Below are 21,934 nucleotides of genomic sequence, written 5' to 3' on the forward strand. Positions count from 1 at the left end.
CGACAACTTTTCATAATTATAAATTATTATTACGAACGAAGCGATTTTTTAGATTCTTATGGTTTAGATTTATGGGTAAAAATTTTTTAAAAATTTTCCTTCTTTCGCTGTATTCCAACTGGATCGTTTCTATTTTCGTGCAAAAGTGTTGATCAAGATTTTGCCAATGCTTTACCGTCCAGTTGATTTGGTCGAATCCCCTATGTTTTCTTCGTAGATTTAAAATCTGGTTGTTAGTAGGCGTTCCAATGAATTATATTCGAACTCCTCTCCAAGCACTCCCTCATCGTACAAAGATCATTACAATTTTCTAGATTGATAGCCAAGATAGATGAGCAAGATAGATGGAAGGTAGTGAAAGTGAGGCTTGGAAACAAGTACTCTTTAACTGGTAAATAAATCTAGTCCTTCTAAACCTGAGCCATAATAAACTTATGTTACACCTAGCCGTCTCCAGCCTAGGTTATATCTAGATTAAATTAAAGTGAACATACACCGAGATCCAAGTTACAGCCTCGCACACTCTATTTATCTAAACTCGAGTTAAAAAATTAAATTACACTTGTAATCAGTGCTTCTATCTCAAATTGAATTATACAACTTTCAACATCCCTGAACCAGCGAAATTCAACGATTTGTATTTTTATATTAATTCTATAACCGTTCATCCATTACTGTTTCAAGTTTTAAAAAATAAAATTAATTAAAACAAATGAACGCATCAGCATAGAAGAAATACTACTTGTACCCGTATCCATGAATCTTAAACCGTATTCACGAAATAAAGGAAAAATTTTGGGAGAAGAGAAAAGAAGAGGAAAATGAATAAATAAATCTAGAAGATAAGAGGAATGAGATAAAGGGACGGTCCTCTTTTCAAATAAAGAACGTACGCGATACACTATGATCCTGAAGAAACCCATATCCATGAATCTTAAACCGTATTCCAATTCACGAAAAATTTTAGGAGAAGAGAAAAGAAGAGGAAAATGAATAAATAAATCTAGAGGATAAGAGGAAGGAGATAAAGGGACCTCTTCTCGAATAAAGAATGTACGCGATACACTATGATCCTGAAGAGACAAGCATAGTCTTCTTCCACGTTTGTTCGTTTGGACGAACACGAGGATATCGAGGTGGAGCAGATACCCGCTGAGATGGCCCGTCGTCATCATCCGTCAGAGCGAAACACGCTCGTTGGCTTGCGATGGAAACAAGAAACGCTGGTCTTGTTCCCGGTAATCGGGTGCATATAGTTGGAAAGCGCTTTCAGGTTGTACAGCCTCGCGAGAAACCACCGGAGTTGTTCCGTCCCACCCTTCGATATCGTTACTTATTACCAGACCAGAGAGAAATCGATAGGAATTAGCAAAATGAGAAGAGCATAGGATGAGTCTGGCACAGGTGCTGCTTGAGATCTCGTCGAGTATTTGATAGACATTCGTATTTTCGTCGAGTTTAATTTAGATTCCAAGTTTCGATTAGATTAATCGAATATTTATTTCAGATCCACTTCCAGGGACGAACTCTTCTAAACGTTTAAGTAATGGAATTGAATCTAATTGATCTTGGGTTAAATTAAATCTAAAGGAGATACCCCCGCTCGCGATAAATCTCGAGTTAAATGGTTCAAGGGCAAAAAAAGAATGTTTGGAGATGGAGAGGATTAATAAATTACACGCGGCGTATCTTAAAGAATTACAGTGGACGACGATCGAATCCCCATTCGATATCGAGAATCTAATAGCCAAGCACAGTCGTAAGGAATGATAGCTCTGCTACGATTTTCCATTACGGAAATTAATCTTGGTTTCTCGGTGCAAATCGCTTTGGTAATCAGCAGTGAGGAAGAAGAAACTCTGGTTTACCCTTTGTATTTTTTCTCTCTTTCCACCCTTCCCCTTTCGTTTCATCCGCGATCCAACGCGTGCCTTGCCTTAGATGGCCGCTTTGCGGACCATTTCCGATTGTCGTGGGTGGTCGTCGAAATGAACGCGCGGTTGTTCCGTCCGTACCCTTGCTGAGATCCATGAAATCGATCCGGGTCGTTGCAGAGCTATGGACGTGGTGTATTCGCTCGCGTGGACTTCTAGGCTCCTTCCTCGTCCATCGATTCGAAGAGAAAAGATTAGAGAATTGTTGTAGATTTTGAATTTGGGATTTGATTTCGATTCAACAGGTTGTAATTTGCATTTTGTTCGTGTCATTATCATTGGTACGCAGTGTCGACGCGGAATATATCGTTTAATTATTATCATTTGTTGCATAGTAAACTTGAAACAAGGTAATAAAAAGTAGATTTAATAAGAAATAACAAATTCAACTCTGCTACTATATAAATTGTGGGGTTAGATGGTTAGATGGAAGATATTATAATAAACGATTGAATATTTATATATAGTTATCCATAATTTCTAAAAAAAAAATGTTTCCAGACATCGAATATCCTTAGAATCTTGTCCTGCAACGTCTTGAACGAGAAATCGATTGTGACTCTGATCGCGCATCATCAAGGATTGCAAAATCAGGAAAAGAGAAAAGTGAAAGAAACACGAACGTCTTATCCGCTAACGATAAAAATCTTGGAGATCTTGATGCACGGAGGCCAATCGAGTTGTTAGCCATGGATCATTTTCATAGAATCCGATAGAGACATCAGTATCCGTTAACTCGTATCGTGCTAGCCTGCTAATTTTCTCTCGTGGAATTACGCGGATGTGGATATCAGTCACTTAGACGTGAAGTAATTGATAGGTAATTCCAATCGGAAATTTTAATCATTAATCAAGCGTTATATTTATACAAACTTCATTCTCGTTATATATATATTATAAAGATAATTTGATTTTAATTACATCGGCGAAGTATAGATTCGTTTATTGCAGGATAATTTGCAAATATAAAGTTATTGAAGCGCGTACGTGAAAATATACTTTGATAAATTTTTCTCTTACGGAAGAACCGAGAGATTTCATTTATTTTTATACACTTGCAGAATTTATGATCAATTAAACAGATGCACTGCAAACATTTTCGCATACTCTACTATCATCAATTTAAAATTTCACTTAATTAAAATTCACGCGCCACGTATATGTATCTCTCATCGCCGTAATTATTCATCAAAAAAAAAAAAATCGCGCTTCTTCTCGTATATTTCTAACAGCCCCCAAAGAAACAAAAATTAACACATCGAATCTTAAATACCATAAACAGTAATCCACGACTTGCTCTATCATTTATTCTTTCCCACACGTGTTACCCCATTCTCTTCCAAACGTTATAATATATCTGGGATACTTCTTTCTCGAATGCATCCTAATTGGTGGATCGTCCGCCCAGCCGCATATATTTTACCGTCCGCCACTTAATATCTCGTTTGCGTAGAAGGTTGCGGGAATAGGGGTTGCGTATTAAGAGCAGTAGTACCAACCGCGGCGTTCCCCCTCCCTCCCGCGTATCTGTCGGCCCTTCAATTGATCAACGTTGACTTATTCGAGATGGTCGGGCCGCTTCGGGTGAACAGGTGATCGCGTGTAATACACTTTTGATTGTATTTAGATGCGATTTTAAACGCGAGCTACGCGCAAACGTTCATCAATTCCTGTCCAACACTCGTTAATTCGACGTTACCCTCGGCTACCGGTTGTTGGTTTTCTTCGATTTTTAATGAGCTCTGCGCGCTATACACGGCCACTGGTGGACCGATGCTTGGTCGGTTATCAAGTAGTTTGTGCGTATACGTTGGTGGTATCGAGAAACAGATGTTTCTACGGGTAACAGTGTGTTAGGGTGGTTGTGATGAATGATGGGGATCCCTGGGTCGGGGAGTTTAATAATTCTGGTCTGGTTTTTCCTCTCTGCATGTTTGATATCGTGTTTTAGTCTTGTTCTTTTAACTGGAAAATTGTCGTTCGTGAGTTTTATTTTTTTTCTTTTTATAACTGGGACGTTATTTTATGCACGCGCTTTTCTTTTTTTTGTTACAATTTTATTAATAGAAAAATAATATTGTTAAATAATGTTATCTCTAGATGAGATAATTTTGTATCAACGCATCTATAATAAAATCGTACTTCTCCCCTTTTCTTAGAAAATTTATAATTAATAAAAATCGATGAAATTAAAATTTCTTCAAGTTTAAAATTAATCTCTTCTCGATATATCTGTAAGATAACAATGAAGATACACGTTAATCATTTATTTATTCCATCGATACGATCTTGTCCAGTGCTCCAACTCGTGTAATAGTAATCTCTGAGAGGCAAGTAAGAAGAGTCCTGTTTCCAGTTGAGCGCAACAAAGTAGCATCTGTCGTAGCTCGAAGGAGGAAAAGAACGATGGCTGGTTCGAAACGAGAGCGATAGGGTTCGTTGGGTTGGAAAATTCGTCAGCAGCTTAGCATGGTGGAGGAATGCTGACTGCGATTTATTGCCGTAACCGTGTCCCGCCAACCTGTGCCGTCAGTTCACCTTCGCGTTTTGCCTTGATAATTTATAGAAACAGTTTACAAGGACTACCTTCGCATCTGCTTGGTTGGCCAGGATTGTTGGTTTAGGATGTCGGCACGTCACGACGAGGAGATGTGCGTGATCTCGAGTCGAAGGCAAAGATAAGATATCCATTGTGCAACAATTCTATATCGAGATCGATCGATCGTTCGATCGTTCGGACGAATGCACTTGATTTCCTTTTTTTTTTCTTTCTTGGAAATTCAAGTTCGACAACGATAATTGAATTGAATTTTAATCGTGAAATTGTCCTGTCTTTCATGTTTACATCTCGTCGAGAAAGAGAAGAAGATGTGATAATATCATTACAGTTACAAGAATTATTACCTATTGAAAAATTTCACGATAAATCGAGAAGGCAGATACAAGTCATGCATAAATTGTTGTTGTTCACTCTCCAAATAAACATCATGATGACAAGATAGATACAGCATTCTTCGCAATACTTCATAAATCTTGCTTTGATAAGATTCTACGCAACTCCATTAAATGAAATACTCAGAAGGAATCACACCCTCCCCATAAACTAAACCTTTATCCAATCCGCCTAAGTTCAGTACCGAAATATCAATGAAACGCATCAATGAAACCAAAAAAAAAAGATTCCACCCTCCCTCCCTCTCCACCATATACCATAAATCCATACCACCCTCGACCCAACCCACCTCACACCCTCGAAACCCTCGCATCGCTTCATCGAAAGATACCCTCCTCCAACAACGTATATTGCACCATTCGATCCAGGTTCTCCTCGAAGGAAGAATCGCTCCTCGTCTCGATGGCGAATCGGTTGGCGCAACAAAGCCCCTCCCTCCCCCCATGAGTTTCACCATTTCGATTCCGGCTCTCGCGAACGTCCACATCGTCCATCGAGTGGAGGATGAGCAAGGGTAACTACGTCTCAATAGGCCGGCATCTCGCATCTCGAGAAGAGCAAGGCTCCTAATATGGGATTGAGCGCAACAACCACCCGTGGAAGATGGAGTTTCGAGAGCGAGGAGGAGGGTGGAAAGAAGATGGGTGGGGGAGATGGAGGAAGAGGAACGGAAAGGAAACAGCTAGTACTGTAAATTATTATTGCCGCTAGTTTCTTGCCCGGAGCCGGTGTTACACTCTCTCTCTGTTCTCTTTTGTTCTCCTTCTCCGCCTCGATCCCCCTCCACTTTGTTCCACTCTAGTTTCTCCACTTCTCCATTTCTTCTCTTCCCTCTCTTTCCAATTTTTCTTCCTCTCGTCCCCCTTTCTCCCCCCCTCCGACAGAGACGTTTATTCCACGTTTTCTCTACTCTCGCTCGTTTCCCAAGTTCTATGAGTTGTATTCGCGAAGAAGAAGGGAAGAAGAGGAGGCGGAATTTCGCTCGGCGGAACATCCTCCCTCGGGAGGAGCAAAAAGCGCATCATCTCGGCCCCGTCGTTTCTCCTCGAGGTGGAAAACGATTTCCACGCTGGTTGGCGTAAACCGTCAACCAGCGGTGGATGATCGCATTTCATGGCGAAACTGTCTGGGCATAGAAGCAAGTCCTCTCGCCTCCTCCTCGCCAGAATGGCTGACCGTGCGATTCTCCGTTTTCTTGCGATCCCTTCGGGAATATTCGCTTCCTCCGCCTCCCTGTCGAAGATGTCGAAGTCTCTGTGCGCCGAGACTATTGTCCCCTGTACCACGGTAATGATTGTATAGAGGCAGATCGAGGAAAGGACGAGGTTTTTGCAAGAGGATGATGAGAGAGAAAGAGGGATCGCGATTTTTTTCGTGTTCACGACAAGTTACGACACCTTCGCGGGCGAGATCGGTATCTTTACGAGAGGATTTCGAACGAGACAAGCGGTTGATGTTCGGAAATTTGGGGATATTGATCGAGCGTAGGTGGTGTCTTCGAAATAATATATATCCATGAATAGTTCTTTCGTCGAATGGCGTGAAATTGCAAGTTGCATTTAAAAAAAGAAGAAGAAGAATCGCAAGAGGAATATCTGTTCAAAAAATTTTTCACTTATTCCCCATAATTCTTCTTATACATGGAGAAATTGGTAACTTTAAGCGATTTATCTATCCATCCATCGTATATCTGCTATAAAAATAAAAACGATACAAAACTTTCCAATTTAATCCTGAGATTAAGAAATGCAAAAACCCCAAAATATCTCGGTCCTGAAATCTGACCCAGATCTCGAACCACCAACCATTCTTTTCGATTCAATCTTCATTGAATTTTTGTCCCCATTGTCTCGAAAACTTCCTCGGAGGGCGAAACACAATTCCTATCCGCGAATACCTATCCACCGAGTTCTCACCGAGCCCGAATTGCGCAACATATCCCCGCGGAATTCCTCGAGAATTCCGCTCATTAGGTGGTCGAGATCGCGCGTGTCGATCGGGATTGTTCATCGATGATTCATCTCGATGCTTGGTGCACGGGCACCTGCGACACAGGATCGTCGTTTCTCTCCTCTCCCCTCCCCCTCTCCCCCGGGGTCGTGACACGGCTGCCTATTTTCACCGTTACGCAATCCCAGTGAATCCTCTTCCTGACTTTCGGCCAAATGTCGTGCGAAACGATACGACAAAGCTGCTTCTTCGTTTTTCAAACGTTGTATCCTCGTACGCGCGCGTTGCGTCACCTCTTTATCCATTATTAGCTATGTATATACGTGCATCTACCACGAGGAAGGCAGGATCCACACAGGACGGACAGTAAATTGGCTTTTGTTTCGCGAGTTTTTTTCTTTTTTGCCGATTGCTGCGATCGAGGAGGTTTGGGAGAAGGATCACGAGAAAAGGAGTATCGATTGTTCGAGTAATGGGGACAATTGAAAGAGAATACGAAGCGCCACGGTTTCGTTTTGGCAGAAAGTAGAGGGGATATTCGAGATAAGTTTTTTAATCATGGAAAAATATATTTTTGTGATTTTTAAAATTGCAGGGATTTCAATTTTATAAAGATCGTGACTTAAACATTCCGGAAGATCGAAAGTTATTCGTTCCTTATAAAGTTTTCGAATCTTTGGCGTTAAATTAAAGAATGTTACGGAAAATAAAATCGATCGATTTCAGTTTCTAGATATTAACCAATTAATTATGTAACGTTCGGTTCTATATCAATCCCGCAAGTTACGGTACTTTAGACTTTTTTTTCATAAAAATTGCATCAAGTAGTCCGGAAGAAAAACTCGTCGTGGTGCGGCGATACGATAAAAAACGAGGTAGAAACGATTTGAAGAGGAAAGAAAGGGAGAAGAGGACGAGGTATTGGCAGTAGGTGGTCGTAGAAAGAAAGACCACGTCTACTCTACGGAGAGGAGCCAAGAGAAGGCGTGACAACGGCTCCGCTTAGCATAACAATATTTACTACTAGAAGACACTTAAGAGACTTGAATATTCTATGCGCGGGCCTCGCCTAGCCATTGCATAACCACACCAGTCCTGTATAATTACGTGTCGAGGATGGGACAGGATCGTTTTCCTCGTCGAGAAGATCGTCCACGGGTCGAAGAATCGAACGATTCCCCGACTATCGGCGAGGAAAGCTCGACGAGGAATAAGGGTTTTAATTGATAGACGCTATTCAGATGTCAGTCATTCGATGATTACCCGCGTTGGACTACCGATGGAGTCGTACATGGTGGTAGGATGATGATCGTTTTAGACGAGTCTTCATTGATTCTGGCTTTTATTGAATAAGCGGAGATATTTGAGAGGAATCCTGTTCCGCGTGGGAGGATATGCGCAATTTGCTTGGAAATTGATGGCAGATTTGTTAGGATATAATGTAATCAAAAATCGCCGATTTTGAAACATTTGCAGAAATTAAGTACTGGATCAGTGAAATCAAAGTATCGTGATTGTCTAATAAATATCGATCGATTAAAATGTTCAACGCAATAGAATAATAAAAAAACGAAATGTAACGAAATCCAAAAGGATTGTATATATTAATATATATTAATATATATATAATAAAAAATGTCTACCGATAAAAATGCAAAGAGGACAATAAGACTATGATTACGTTTAAAAGAATATTTTTATTTTTTTTTATATTAGATTTTTGAAAACCAACTCTCTCGTGAAAAGTAGACTCGAATTCGTGGGCGTGAATTTGTTTTTCAACCTCCGCTATCTCGAACAATTCAATTGCAGGGTATCGAAACAGCTCGTTTCATCTACCGATCGCGATATCCACGTATGTAAGTACGTCTAATAACAGGCAACGAGGGGAGGTGGCCCGACTTATCGATTAATCGTCGCCCATTGTAATTTCACTATTAGCTCTCTCGAACAAAGAAGAAATAAAAAAATAAAAAGAGACACGAGATACACGCCGCTTGCGAAACCAAGCAAAGAGATATTATCTTACGGCGACGATTACGCGCGAATACGCGCGTACTTTCTAATTGCGAGAGCGTCCGCGGATGTCGTCGACTGGCCTCACTACGTGATAAGTGAAAATATCTCGTAAACCGTTGGCGAGAGCCATGGCCGACGTGATTCTAAAGTTAGGTACTGACTGGGATATAAACACTGTGTCTTGACATTCGAATGACACCAGTAGAGATACATAAAATTCATTTAACTTTTAGAAATCGGCTTGTTTGAGATGGTAGATTGTTAATCAATTTACAGACTGTCCCCGACTGTACCCGAAATCATGGTATAAACGGGATGGATAATGATTCTACATGTAAAAATATATTGAAAAAAAAAAATAACATTTCTTTGTTTGAGGCTTCGTTTTCGAGTAAATCAAGTTTGAAAAATTTTTAGGTTATGAATTAAGAAAGATGTTAATCGAAGTTCATTTATTAAGTTATAAACAATTTACATAACATTACCTTTTATTATTAATGAATTGATGAAATTCTTCTTAACATAGATCACTCTTGATAAAATTTTATTGCTGCACTATTTCATTATCATTAATAAGTTTATTAATTTGACAGGTAAAAAGAATTACACGTGTATAAAAAAATCGATGAAAATAAAAGTTTGAAATAGAATCAGCTTCCCTATTTTAAACTTCACAATGACTATAATTTGTTTGCTTCTTGAGGATCAAAATCGAATATATACCGAAATTAGTATTCCAATCGATAAACTCGATTAATCGAACAAATCGCACGCTATCAATATCAACACTATTATTCGATCGTATAGACGCCAAAATTGATGTCCACTCGTCAACTGAATTACAATTAACGATAACAATAACGTAAGAGAATGGCAATCGAGGTAAACAGGCTGCCATTTTCTTATCGTTACTTCCTATCGATTCAATGAAATCTCGAAGAGATCATAACGAACGATCCCGTTCAGAACGAAGATCTTTATCTCCACGTCTGTTCGATCTTCTAACAATATTTTGCCCTCGATGATCGACCGCAAAATAAAAAAAAAAATAAGAAAAAATTATATTTCAAGAATAATAAAAAGAAAAGATTCTATTCTCTCGTTATTTATACTTTCGATGTGCAATTATCGATAAGAGTCGATATCTCGATAAAATCCTACGTAATAGCAATAATTATTAAGATGGAGTCACTTTCTTGTTAGAATTATTCAGAAAGATATCAAAATGAATGTACGTTTTCGTTAAAATGAGAATATAGAATTAGATAATATATAAATCAATAATATAAATCAATAATTATATAAATCAACAAATAAACTAAACAATATACATTAGCTGCTATGTAACATGCTAGTCATTTAATATGATTTTTATTTTACATCAATTTACTTATCGGTAGTTTATATCATTTTATCATCAAAATATTTTAGATTCTTTTATACATATAACATCAAAAACATTAAAAGTATGTAAATAGCAATAATTAAATGCAATATTATTATTAAATGAAATAAATTTTTAAAATTCAACAATTTATAATAACATTCGAAGAAAGACACAGGCATGGCAGCTAACATATAAAACATAACCAAACAATCCGAAATAGAACAGAATAGAACAAATTAGAAAATAAATACATACGAGAAAGAAGTATTTCGACGATATGTGTACATTTTTCAATTCTGAAATGCTTTTTTCAGAAAATGAAATATCCATTCTAACCTCTCAATGATGAAGTTGGAATCTTCTTTCCATGTAAACGAAGAAATTTTATACGAAATAAATAGTTTTGAGGAAATTTACACTGTTTATTTTTGACACAGAACTTTATATTTATTCATATTATTTCTATATACTATCAAGAGATAAAATAAAAAAAAATTCAATTTTATTCGATGCACAGAAAACGTTCGAGTATAAAGAAACGAATCTATGACGCATAGAGGGCGACAGTGAGAGGTTAATAAGCATCGCCATTACACACACGCTTAACCTTTTTAATTATATATTTCGATCTGTTGTAATCCGCATCGATCAACAGATAATTTTCTCCTCTATTCGCTTAGAGTCTAAGATTTATAACAAAATAATCGTTCAATTGCCGGATCATTCGACGGACAAATGAGTCGGTTTATCGGCCTTTAGAATTCAGTCCAATCGTGAGATACGTGCTCCCGTAGGGCATAAATCGCATAAGTCTTTCTAGTCGATAGAAACCGTACTCGCATATCTATATTCGCGTTATTCGGTACACGTAATCGGTTTGTACTTCGAGTACCTATTTTCTTGGAAGAAAGCATTTAGAAACATTATGCTTTCAAGATACGAGAGTTGGCAAGAGTGAAAGTTCATATACGTGAAGTTACGTCAAAGCGAGATACCGAAAAACTTGTGCATAAAAACTCGACGCGTGTTAACATTCATGTGGCCAATAGAGTATTATGCAATGAGTCATACATTATGTGCTGACAAGTACGAGCAAATATCTTTTCAACGAAATTTCATTTTTTGTGTGTAATAGTTACAGTAATAGGAAAATTGTGTATGAATTAATTGTGATACGGATTGGTGGAAAGGTAAAATCGAGTGATAATTGTTTTTTATATTGATTTCTACTTTATAATCTAAATGATAAATTCTAAATGCTGGTTTGAATGGTTTGAATTGTTTTCGATAAATTATCATCTCTTAATCCATTTGAGACTGATAGCATTTCATACGTAATACAACAGAAAGAAGGAATAATGTAACGTATATGTTTTGAAGATATAAAATATATATATATCATTTGGTGAAAACTAATAAAGATAAGATTATAAAATAAATAAAATAAAAAAAAGTTGTAAAAATTGATTTCTAAGAATTGTTTTATAATAATAATAAAATTCTTTCGAATGGATTAATTTGATAAACTATTGAGAAATATATATAATCGTTTGTTCCATCAACGTGACGTGCCTAACCTAAAATTTTTTATCTTTAAGCGATGTGAAGAAATTTTGCATTTTAAACAATTTTCTAACAAATTAATATAAAGCAGTGATTACATATACGAGGAAAATTTTTGTATTCGTAGAAATTATTCATTTCTGTTTGATTTCTATTAAAAAATTATCGAAATCAAAAGTGACAATTGCTTTCGTATAATAATAATCATTATCAATCGTTCGTATATTAATATAATAAATATTTATTTGTAATTTTAAGTATAGTTTTGTATATTTTAATATTTTGTGTTAATATTTATACAATCTTGATAAATTCATATAAAAATATACATATTTATCATTAATATATATTAATGATAAATATACAATTTATTACAAATATTACAATTTATATTTATCATAGCCAATAGAATTTTTAAATTCTTCATAAAAATATAAATGTAAAAAAGAGAAAAAGAAAAATATCCATCATAAAAGGAAAGAAAACATCTATACTATCAGAAAAATAGCAGTAGCAATAACGGTCAATCTCTCGTACACAAGCCCGTTATCTAGCTCGGTTTCATTAAGCGTTGCAACGTAATTCCCCATGGTCTCGCGATTAATTTTAATTTCCGGCGGGAGGGGTGGCGAGAGCAGCAATGAACCGCTGTGCGTCGATAATTAAACGATCGCCAATCGATCACGATAACTCTCGATCCATGGACCGTAAAACCTTTCTATCGACGATAACGCCAACATATCGGATCTTTTAATTACGATCGGTAGCGTGCTACGCCATTGCAAATCACAAACGATCGTCCTCGACCCTGGCCAATGAACAGGCTGATCGATTCCTTCTCGTATCGCGTGTTGTATCTCTGATATTACCGATCCATCGATCTGTGGATTGATCATTTATGGCATAGCCATAACTGGTACGAAAATATAAGCATTGGATATGTGGTGTTAATCGTTTTCTAGTTTCGTTGGAATTCCAGAAAATCAAGAGGTATCGACGAAACGATTGTTGGCATCCGGTTCCACGCCTTTTTCGCGCCGATTATCCGGATCGTTTGAAATTGTGTTTCTCGCCTCGTGTCTCCTTCAGGTATTAATTACGAGTAGATAACTGGAAAAAAATACGGGATTATGGATCAAGGAGGGTAGTTTGCATACAATGAGAATTGCGTATGAAATGATAATCGAAGAGGAAAACTCGTTTCATAATATCAGTTTCGTAGCGAAATATCTGTGGGATATTTTGATTTGATATTGAGGATGTGAATCTTTTCTAACTGTTTTATGTTCCCTTAGAGTACGAGGAAGAAATTTTATGAAATTGTATCATTGAATGTTTAATAAAGATTGAAATATAATAGTAAAAAAAAAATTAAATTGAAAATCTTGCATATTCAGATGATATATAATTTTCTAAAAGTTAAATATATTAAAATTTCCATCAATTTTGATTTATTCAATTTCTCAGAGAATATCATTAGAGTTACACTATCCCAAGGTAATTCTGATTAAATTATCATATTCATAGAATTCTCAATCGAACAAGATTGATTCGATTCCCAAGACAATTCCAGTCCATCATTATCTCTCTTTCTAATTTCAAATTTTTAATAATTTCACATTACAGAAAGACAAGATAAGCAAAAAAGATGGATTAAAGAAGGAAGCAAGAGAAAGCGATATCCTCTTTCTTCAGGATAAACTGACGTAACTAATCCCACACGGCGTTTTATTATCCTTCATTATCGAAGCACAAATTATAATCCACGAATAGCGTTTGGCGTTTATGGAGGCAGTACCTATGAAAACTAACCTATACTCTTTATTCCTGGCGCATGTCGTCGAGACCGTCGTTGGATCGAACAATGCGTTCGTCCCACGCCGCGCCATGGTGCACTACCTCGTTCCACGCTGGATCTGCTATCTATGGGGCAAGAGTAACACATGTACTTAGTAGAAACGGTCCTGTGGAGAACATTCTGTGGAATCTAATTTATTGGCAAGACGATTGTGTGAGAGAGAACATATCTAGACAATTGATGAGAAATTAAGTTTGAATGGATGTTGTGGCATTCGTGGGCGTAATTGTATAGATTATTTGATGTGGAAGTGGAAGAATCATGGACTCATAGTTTTGAATTTTTATATTTAATGATTGGGAATGATTATAGAAGAAGAACAAACATAAGTATTTAGAGGTTATGTGTGTTATTGGGTCAATGGGATGATTATGAAAATATTGCAATATAAGATTGATTAAAAATTAAAGGAACCAGATATACTCATTGTTAAAAATGATTGTAGGATTCATGTTTAAATATTATGGCTAATATGTATTGAATTAATGAAAAAGATACTTTAAGTTTATATAATCACATTGTTAAAATTTCATATATTGGGACATGATAAATGAATATATTGTTTATTTATTGAAATGCTGAACAATAAAGTATTTAGATATATAGTGTAAGTAATAGTATATTGAGACATTTATATATCTACATCATCTATATTTAGGTAATTAGAATAATCATATATAGAAATATTAAATTATTATATTAGGATAGATAGGTTATGTTACTAGTATAATATTAAAACATTGATTGTTGATATGTTTGACATATTGAAGTAATAGATGTTTGATATGTTTGACATATTGAAGTAATAGAATATGTAGGAATACTAGATTGTTTATATCAGAATATTAAACATTGAAATATTTATATGCTAGAGCATTGAGGCACTTGCATGTAAAGTATTGAAGTATTTTGTTAGCATATTTATCTGAGAATATCTATTGGGTTGCAGTATTGGATTCTTATTAACTTATTCTTATTAACTTATTGAAATATTAGGGGATATTGATGCATATTATATATTCGTTGAAATATTGCAGTATTTTGAGATTTATATAACAATTTTATTTTATTTTTTAATTTTAGAATGTATTGAGTAAACTAAACAATTTATTTATCTAATTAAAATATTTTAATTCAACTTTATATTGTTATAAATTCTTATAATAATTAGATTGAAATATAACTCCGAGTGGATATGAATAACAATAAAAATCGTTACGATGGTGAGCGTAGAAGCAGTGCCACATCCTTTTTCGCTGTCCCTCGAAGGAGACGTTGTATGTCTCAGGTTTCAGAGTTTCGGGTCGAAAGCGACCGGTCTTGTTCGGGGATTCTGTGGTTTCCGCGACGCGGAAATCGATACAACGCGTCCAAAAGGAAGAAAGCCCCTACGATGCCTCATCGTCGGGAAGCATTAGATCCTTGGTGATTGGGTTTCTTCGTGAACAGAAAGAAAACGTTAGTTCAAACTTTGATCTCATTTTATTCGTTTTTAGCTTGCGCCGTTTATAGGTATATGCTAGCATTTATTCTTTTTTATCTTCTAAATGAATGAACATTTTAAAAATATTTTAGACATCTTTACAATAGCAAAACTTTTTTATTTAATTAAAAAAGAATTAAAAGTTAAGAAATTTTTTCTTTTAAATAAAAATATATATTAAAATAATAAAAATCAAACTATAAAGTAAGGTATATATATGAAACACGTACTTTCTCACAAAATATTTGAAATATTCATTTGTCACTCACAGTCATTCATAAACTTTTGCAAGTTCAAATTCCACCATCCAACAACGAAGACACATCAGACAGAATAAATCAACGAGCAAATCTCGATAAGTCTTGAATGAAACGACATCCTACGAGCTAAACTTGTCGTTTTCATGATTCTCTGCACGTGCCATTGTACATGGAACATAACGTCTCGACGGATTTCTATGAGAGCGACGATGCGTTTCAATGTGTCTGTTTCATGGTAAACGTGGGTCGTGCATTATTCTCTAGTAGACGGACTCTAGAGAAACGTATTTTTCACTGCGAAATCTTATTTGCGAAATGCGATTTACGCGCACGCATGCACCAATAGCATCGATAATCGCACAACGAACCTTTGCTTTTTCCTTTTTTCCCTATGGAAACGCGACCGCAAAAGAAGCGACATCTATAGAGTTCTTGGAGGTTTTCAGTTGTGACCCAGTAAGTGGATATTTCCTTCGCGATTTTTAGTTTTTCTCGATAATCTTTTGTTATAAGTGATTATAAACGTAGTGATATATTTATTATTGTTCATTAAAACTGTGTTAAAAAGTTTGTTGATTTAATTTGTAATTTTATATAGTTTTTGATATAGTGTCATGAGTATGAAGTATTTTATTCATACTATGATTAAGAGGTTAGGACAATATCATTAAATAAATGAATCTTGATTTTAATCATATAAATATCACGTTTAAAAACTTGAATCAACGTCATCAAATTTAATTTACATTATTTAGTACAAGTTTTTATTCTGGTGATCCAATTCTTGTGCAAGAAAAGCAGAAAAACAGCTACTTGAGAGAAGAGAATCTGTCTTCAATTCTGATTTCTTCGTGAAAATGCACATCAGTATACGGATGTAATTAATGGTAAGCAGAGCATAATTAACATGACTGTCATTAAGCGAGCGTCATTGGGTCGAAACGTTTCTCTTCTAATATGGAATTCGGTTAAAATCATGTTACGTTTATTTTTCGTCCTAATTAATGTTCCTCTCTTTGTTAACATATCGTTCATGGATCATGTTTGTGGATTTTACATTAAATTATCATTATCTTTGATCTCTCAATTTTTCAAAATTCTTCAATTCTTGCGATTTAACTCAAACGAAACATATTTCTTCATATCTATTAAAAATTAAGTAATCTCGAAAATCTCGTATATCGTTATTCATTGATATTAATTACCCTCTCCGGCTTAGAGACAAGGTTGGTAGGAATGGAGAAAGGTATAATAGGAGCACGTTTCTCGTCTGTGTATTGCGTACGATATTTACATTGTAACGGGGCGGATAGCAACGTGTCGACGACCTCGTATCTTCGGTTATACATTCCTGCTCGTCGAACTGCTAACGCGATATACTCTTAATTAGTAGAACGAGCCGTTTATGCTTTATTGTTGCCGAGTTATTGCCGTCATTATTTTCTTGACTGTGAAACACTTTTTGCCATCGAATCATTGCACTTTTTGACGGGTTATCAAAATGTTTTGCTCGTACCTCGGATATAAATCTAATGTGTAACGGATTTTCAATTTTATTGGCAGACGAAAGTGGCAAAAAGGAATTTTATATTAATCTAATTGGTATGTTTGGATTTATAGGTAAATCAAAACTTGTTATGGTTTTGGTTGATTTGAACATTAATTGAATAAGTTGAGGTTAGGAAATTGAATATTAATTGCAAACATAAGAATTAATTATGTATTTTATGTAATTAGCATGTTTAGATAAGTGAATCAAGTTTAAATTGTTACGATTTGATTGATTTGGAGATCAATTAGATAGATTGAGGTTAGGAAATTTCTATTTTTGAAAAGATTATAAAATTGAGATTTTAATGATATATTTATTTATTTACTGTATCATAAAAAATTTTCCTTATTAAAAAATATAATAGCATAGTATAGTATAAGAATTAGTTTGAGTAAAAAAAACAAGTAGATTTGTCGGTCGACGAAGGAAGTTTTTTTGTCTAAGCGAGTGCAACGATCTCGTGTCGTTCAGAAATGGCATTTCAACGGCCTGTACATATACACCTGCATAACGTAACCACGCAAATGTGTTCAGGCATCTAGTAAGTCGCGAACCGCTGCGGCTACTCGTTAAAATACACCTGATTACCGAACATTACCGTGCTGAGGGGGTAATGATCTCAACGCTTGCACGTAATAGAAATTGTTCGGACGAACCGGGAGACGTTTAGGGCTTGTGTTTGAAATTCTAACATTTTATCGTGATGGGTTATTAGACTTAGATTTAGACTTTGAAAGTACATCCTCTACTCTTTATCATTGATTGCTACATTAAAATCTTGAGATCTTGAATGTCGGTAGATTATATATAATGACTACAATTAGAGTTAGATTTGAGAGTTAGGTTATGTTAAATTTAGAATATTTTAATTTGGATTCTATTTCTTTTGTTTAATAATTATCATTGATGGAATAATTTTAAAATTTATTCATTTCGTTATAATTTTGTCATAATGGCATAAATTTTCATCAAAATAACCAGAAATAGTCGAGGATAAATTTACATTAACATTCTTCTGATAGTTCGCGCGTAAGGAAGGTACAGTCAGTAAATAATTGAGCATCGGACTGGCAGGGTTAACGATCTCTTTGCACCAGCATGCGATAGAAATGGGTTTAAACGATAGAACGAGTACATTTGCGTGTCAAAGATCGCTAAGCGTCCTGCGTGGTCTATTCGCGGAATCGCCCTGTCCTAAAATTGCCGCTCGTAACCGCGCTCTCGCCGAGGACGAAAAATTTATGGCACGAAAATTACACAAACGACCGGTTGTAACGCCAATTTGGAAATTACGAATTCTTTCCTGTTTATAATAATGATAGACACGGAATTTATCCGAATGATGATTTGGATGTTGGTAGTCTTCGAAGTTTTATCTTTCAAGAGAAAATTTTGAAAAATGTTAAAAAATTCTCGGGATTTTGGAATTCAGAAATTAGATTTTGGATTTTAGAAATTCGTGGTATCTGGGATGTTAGATTTCAATTTTAAAATTTTTATTAGACACGAAATTTTGTAAGATAGAAAAATTTTGAATTCAAAACTTTACATCATGATTTGAATTTTAAATTGGATTATTTTTATCACATTTAAAATAACTTTAAATTTTGAGATCGTATTTAAGAAATTAAAATTTTTTTTGAAAAATAATCAATTTATAATTTTTATATTTATTGAATATATCGTTCAATTTAACATCAAGTTTCTCATAACCTTTTAAATTATGTTTCCCTCCAGAAATTCCGATAATTTACAACAATTAACTGACAAAACAGTCACGTTCCATCATTTTTCCCTCAATTAACCATTCTTTAGCCACAAAAGCCACAGTTTCCAGTTTAATTGCTACATTCAACTTAATTCCATCATCATTACATCTGTCGTTTCGTCGCAAAATTTCCACGATACAAAAACATTCATTGTCGTCTCATTTGCATAACACACCTTGCACGCCAACTCTTCTATTTCTATTTTTATCCGCAAAAACCAGCGGACGAAAGCAAAACGAGCCATCGGAATGAGAAAGTGCGATTTCCTCGATACTGACCCTGATAAACCGGCGATGCTATTTGAAATTTAATCAGAACCATTATTCGCTTCTTTTTATTTTCTCCTGCTCGCAATTTTTCCCTCGATTAACCAAAAAGGGAAACAGGGAGAAACCGCAAATAATATTTTCGTGACTGCTTCGATATCTGCGGACTATAAGTAAATTACTTCCTCGTGGGATAATTGAAAAAATAAATGGGAGAAAGTAATCTCGATTCAGCTTTAATCCGTTTCCGTTGAATTTATTTTTTAAGCCGATTCGAACGTTAAACCGTTCTCTTCTTTTTTTTTTTTTTTAAAGTTATCCACAATTTTGTTGCATTTAATCGATTGGATTTGTCCTTATAAATGATTTTTTTTATCTAAATTCTAAATGTAAGCTCGGCAAGTTTCAAGAGTTATTTCAATTAACATCTTTGTGGATAATTGATTTAATTTGCGTGTAGATATTGTGCCGTTATTTCACCTGTTGCAATATTAGTGAGAATATCTTCTCAGTCTCGTTTGGTGTAATTTCTTATAGGAAGATACATCTATTTGCTAAGAACATCTGCGCCTGTTTTATGATTCCAAGTATGGTATCTTGGAATGAGAATTATTCTTGGACTGTATTTGAAGAATGCTTGCCTTAAAATCTAATGTATGTCAACTTATTTTTAGTACTTCCATGTAGAATAGTACTAGATATATTATCCGTCTTGGATTTGTTCCCAATATGGTGTTTAGATTATTTTCAAGAAATAATGAAATTTACCAAGATCGAACAGAGAAACGGAGGATGAGACTTAGAGATGATATTATTCCTTAAGTAAAAACTTATGTTCCATTTGTTTCAAGGATAGATAAAGCAAGATAGATAAGGGCTTATGTAATTTTCTCACAAAATAATCGACTGAAATTACGTATAAAATTATAGATCGTAATTTCCTGTATCTAATTGAAAATTGAAGAACTCTTGATTAAAGAATACTGAATATGATCTCATTTGTATTAATGGATGGAAAAATACATATCTTTCCATTTCTAAATGTATAGCATATAATTGCTCATAACCATTCTACGTTATATAAAATATATAAAACCTGATTTGAACACGATCGGCAAACATAATTCTAAAATCTTTTTAGATTAACTCTTGGACGAAGTCAAAAAGTCAACAATTTTAAAATACAAAATATGAATCAAATCTTCCGGAATTTTTTAAGAAATAAATCAATCTACGAGAAAACCAAAAAACAAAATACGAGGAATCTGAGTTGCAGCTACTAAGTGTGCAACTTTTCAACAAACTTTCTATAATAATTCACGTCAAAACGTTCCATGGCCTCACACTCGGAGGAACCCATCATAAACATTGGGGTACATTTGAGTTAGTATCTCATTTATCCACGTCCTCGACCGGGTTGCAGGCCAAGTCCAAACGATTCTCCATTTCTTTGCCGACTGGCCGCGAACAGCGTCGTTATTGCAAAGTAAACGATCTCAAGAACGATGAATAACGGTGCACCGCGTGAAACCGAACTGCGTAATAACGTTCGAGATTGTCGGTGAATAAGGTTACACCGGCGTACGTTATTGCCAGTTACCGTGGCACCAACAATGTAATGGCAAAATTGGTGCGGTGGGAAAGCCCGTGCTCTGCAACTTCGACTAACCTCACACTCATCGAGCTGGTGTTAATATTGAATAATGCGAAACGTGACGAGAGATCCGACTCCGAAGATGTTCTGCGTCTCTTTTTCTGTTCTGGAAAATCTCGAAACCCTGTTATTCCTTCTTTACGTTTATTTATTGTTAGCGCGGATCGTGGAATAAAATCACCCTCTAAGATTGTATATAAGTTGTAGCTAAGGAATTTCTGGATGCAGAGCACATTGTTCCAAATTTCGAGAGGAAAATATTAGAAAGAAGGACAAACTATTCGAATCTATCACTCTTTCAACTCCATAGATGAAAAGAATTTCCTCCCGATCGTACATTTCAAATGTTCGTTGCAACCAAAGCGACCAGCACAATAAATTTCATCCGTATGTACGATTGGAATAAGTTGAAAATTGAACGTTGCAAACGTAGATCGCGTTGCATGCACGTATCCATCGCGACACGCCCATAGCTGAGCAACCAGGAAACGTAGCACGCGTGCGTACATACACGTATCCTACATAACGTACTCGTGCAGGCATAAGTATATACACGGTGTCCATACAAGTACAGGCCAGTCTGTGCACCATTTACGAACGGATATTGAACATCGCCGACGTTCCATCGGTTAACATACGAGTATTCGTGCGAATACACGTGATAAGATGGACTGGATCTTCGTTTCTTTGGATGCATCACGACGATCTCTCGATAGGATTATTATTGGGATTCTCCGATTGTAATTGATCTCGGTTTAATCGATGGGTTTGATAGGAAATGGATGTTCGACGATCAAGTTGGGATTGTGTGCATTAAGGGAATTATTAATTACTCAGATGTCGAGCAAGGAAGAGTGGAATATTTTCAACTGCACGGTTCAGGTTGTTTTCTTCAATTTTTATCTATCAGGAATTCAGGTCTCGGATGAATCGTGATTAAAGTTGGATGGAGAAATCAGATTTTGAGGAGAATGAGATATTTTATTAAAATTCTAGATCGTGAAAGCAGCTTTGAAATTGAGGGAGAAGGAAAGTTTAGATTTTCAAGAAAATTGAATTTACCAAGAATTTGTATCTTTGTACGGAGAATAAGTTATAAATTTATAAAAAAAAGTAAAGAAAAATAAAGAAGAGTTTCAATAAAATTAAGAGAGCATCTAAACTACAATTCTGACGACTTGTATCTAGAGTAAGTTGAGAAAGAAAGAAAGTCTTTGAAATCTTTTCTTAAAGAATGCTCTTTAAAGAATAAAAGCCTGGATTCGAGTATTGTTGTCAAAGTTCAG

At 35.5% G+C, this 21,934-nt stretch overlaps 1 protein-coding gene and 3 long non-coding RNA genes across 11 annotated transcripts in view; 2 read left to right on the forward strand and 2 right to left on the reverse strand.

Annotated features, from left to right (window-relative positions):
- LOC114577467 (uncharacterized) overlaps positions 1–10,708 on the reverse strand; it is a 42,178-nt gene extending 31,470 nt beyond the window's left edge. For both annotated transcript variants that reach the window (XR_003697584.2, XR_009829114.1), the window contains exon 1: positions 10,580–10,708. This is a non-coding gene — a long non-coding RNA (uncharacterized LOC114577467). The remainder of the gene's footprint in view (positions 1–10,579) is intronic.
- The window catches only part of LOC107997278 (protein outspread), a 181,543-nt gene that overhangs the window by 117,287 nt on the left and 42,322 nt on the right, over positions 1–21,934 (forward strand). The gene's annotated exons all lie outside the window — the stretch shown is intronic.
- On the forward strand, positions 10,118–14,276 carry LOC114577466 (uncharacterized). Its single transcript, XR_003697583.2, has 2 exons — positions 10,118–11,433; positions 13,433–14,276. It is a non-coding gene; the product is annotated as an uncharacterized LOC114577466 (long non-coding RNA).
- Positions 14,771–15,776, reverse strand: LOC114577465 (uncharacterized). The gene is made up of 2 exons (XR_003697582.2): positions 15,417–15,776; positions 14,771–15,101 (listed from the first exon to the last, which is right to left on the reverse strand). It is a non-coding gene; the product is annotated as an uncharacterized LOC114577465 (long non-coding RNA).

The sequence above is a fragment of the Apis cerana genome, linkage group LG3 (genome assembly GCF_029169275.1).
Source record: "Apis cerana isolate GH-2021 linkage group LG3, AcerK_1.0, whole genome shotgun sequence".
NCBI classification, from domain to species: domain Eukaryota; kingdom Metazoa; phylum Arthropoda; class Insecta; order Hymenoptera; family Apidae; genus Apis; species Apis cerana.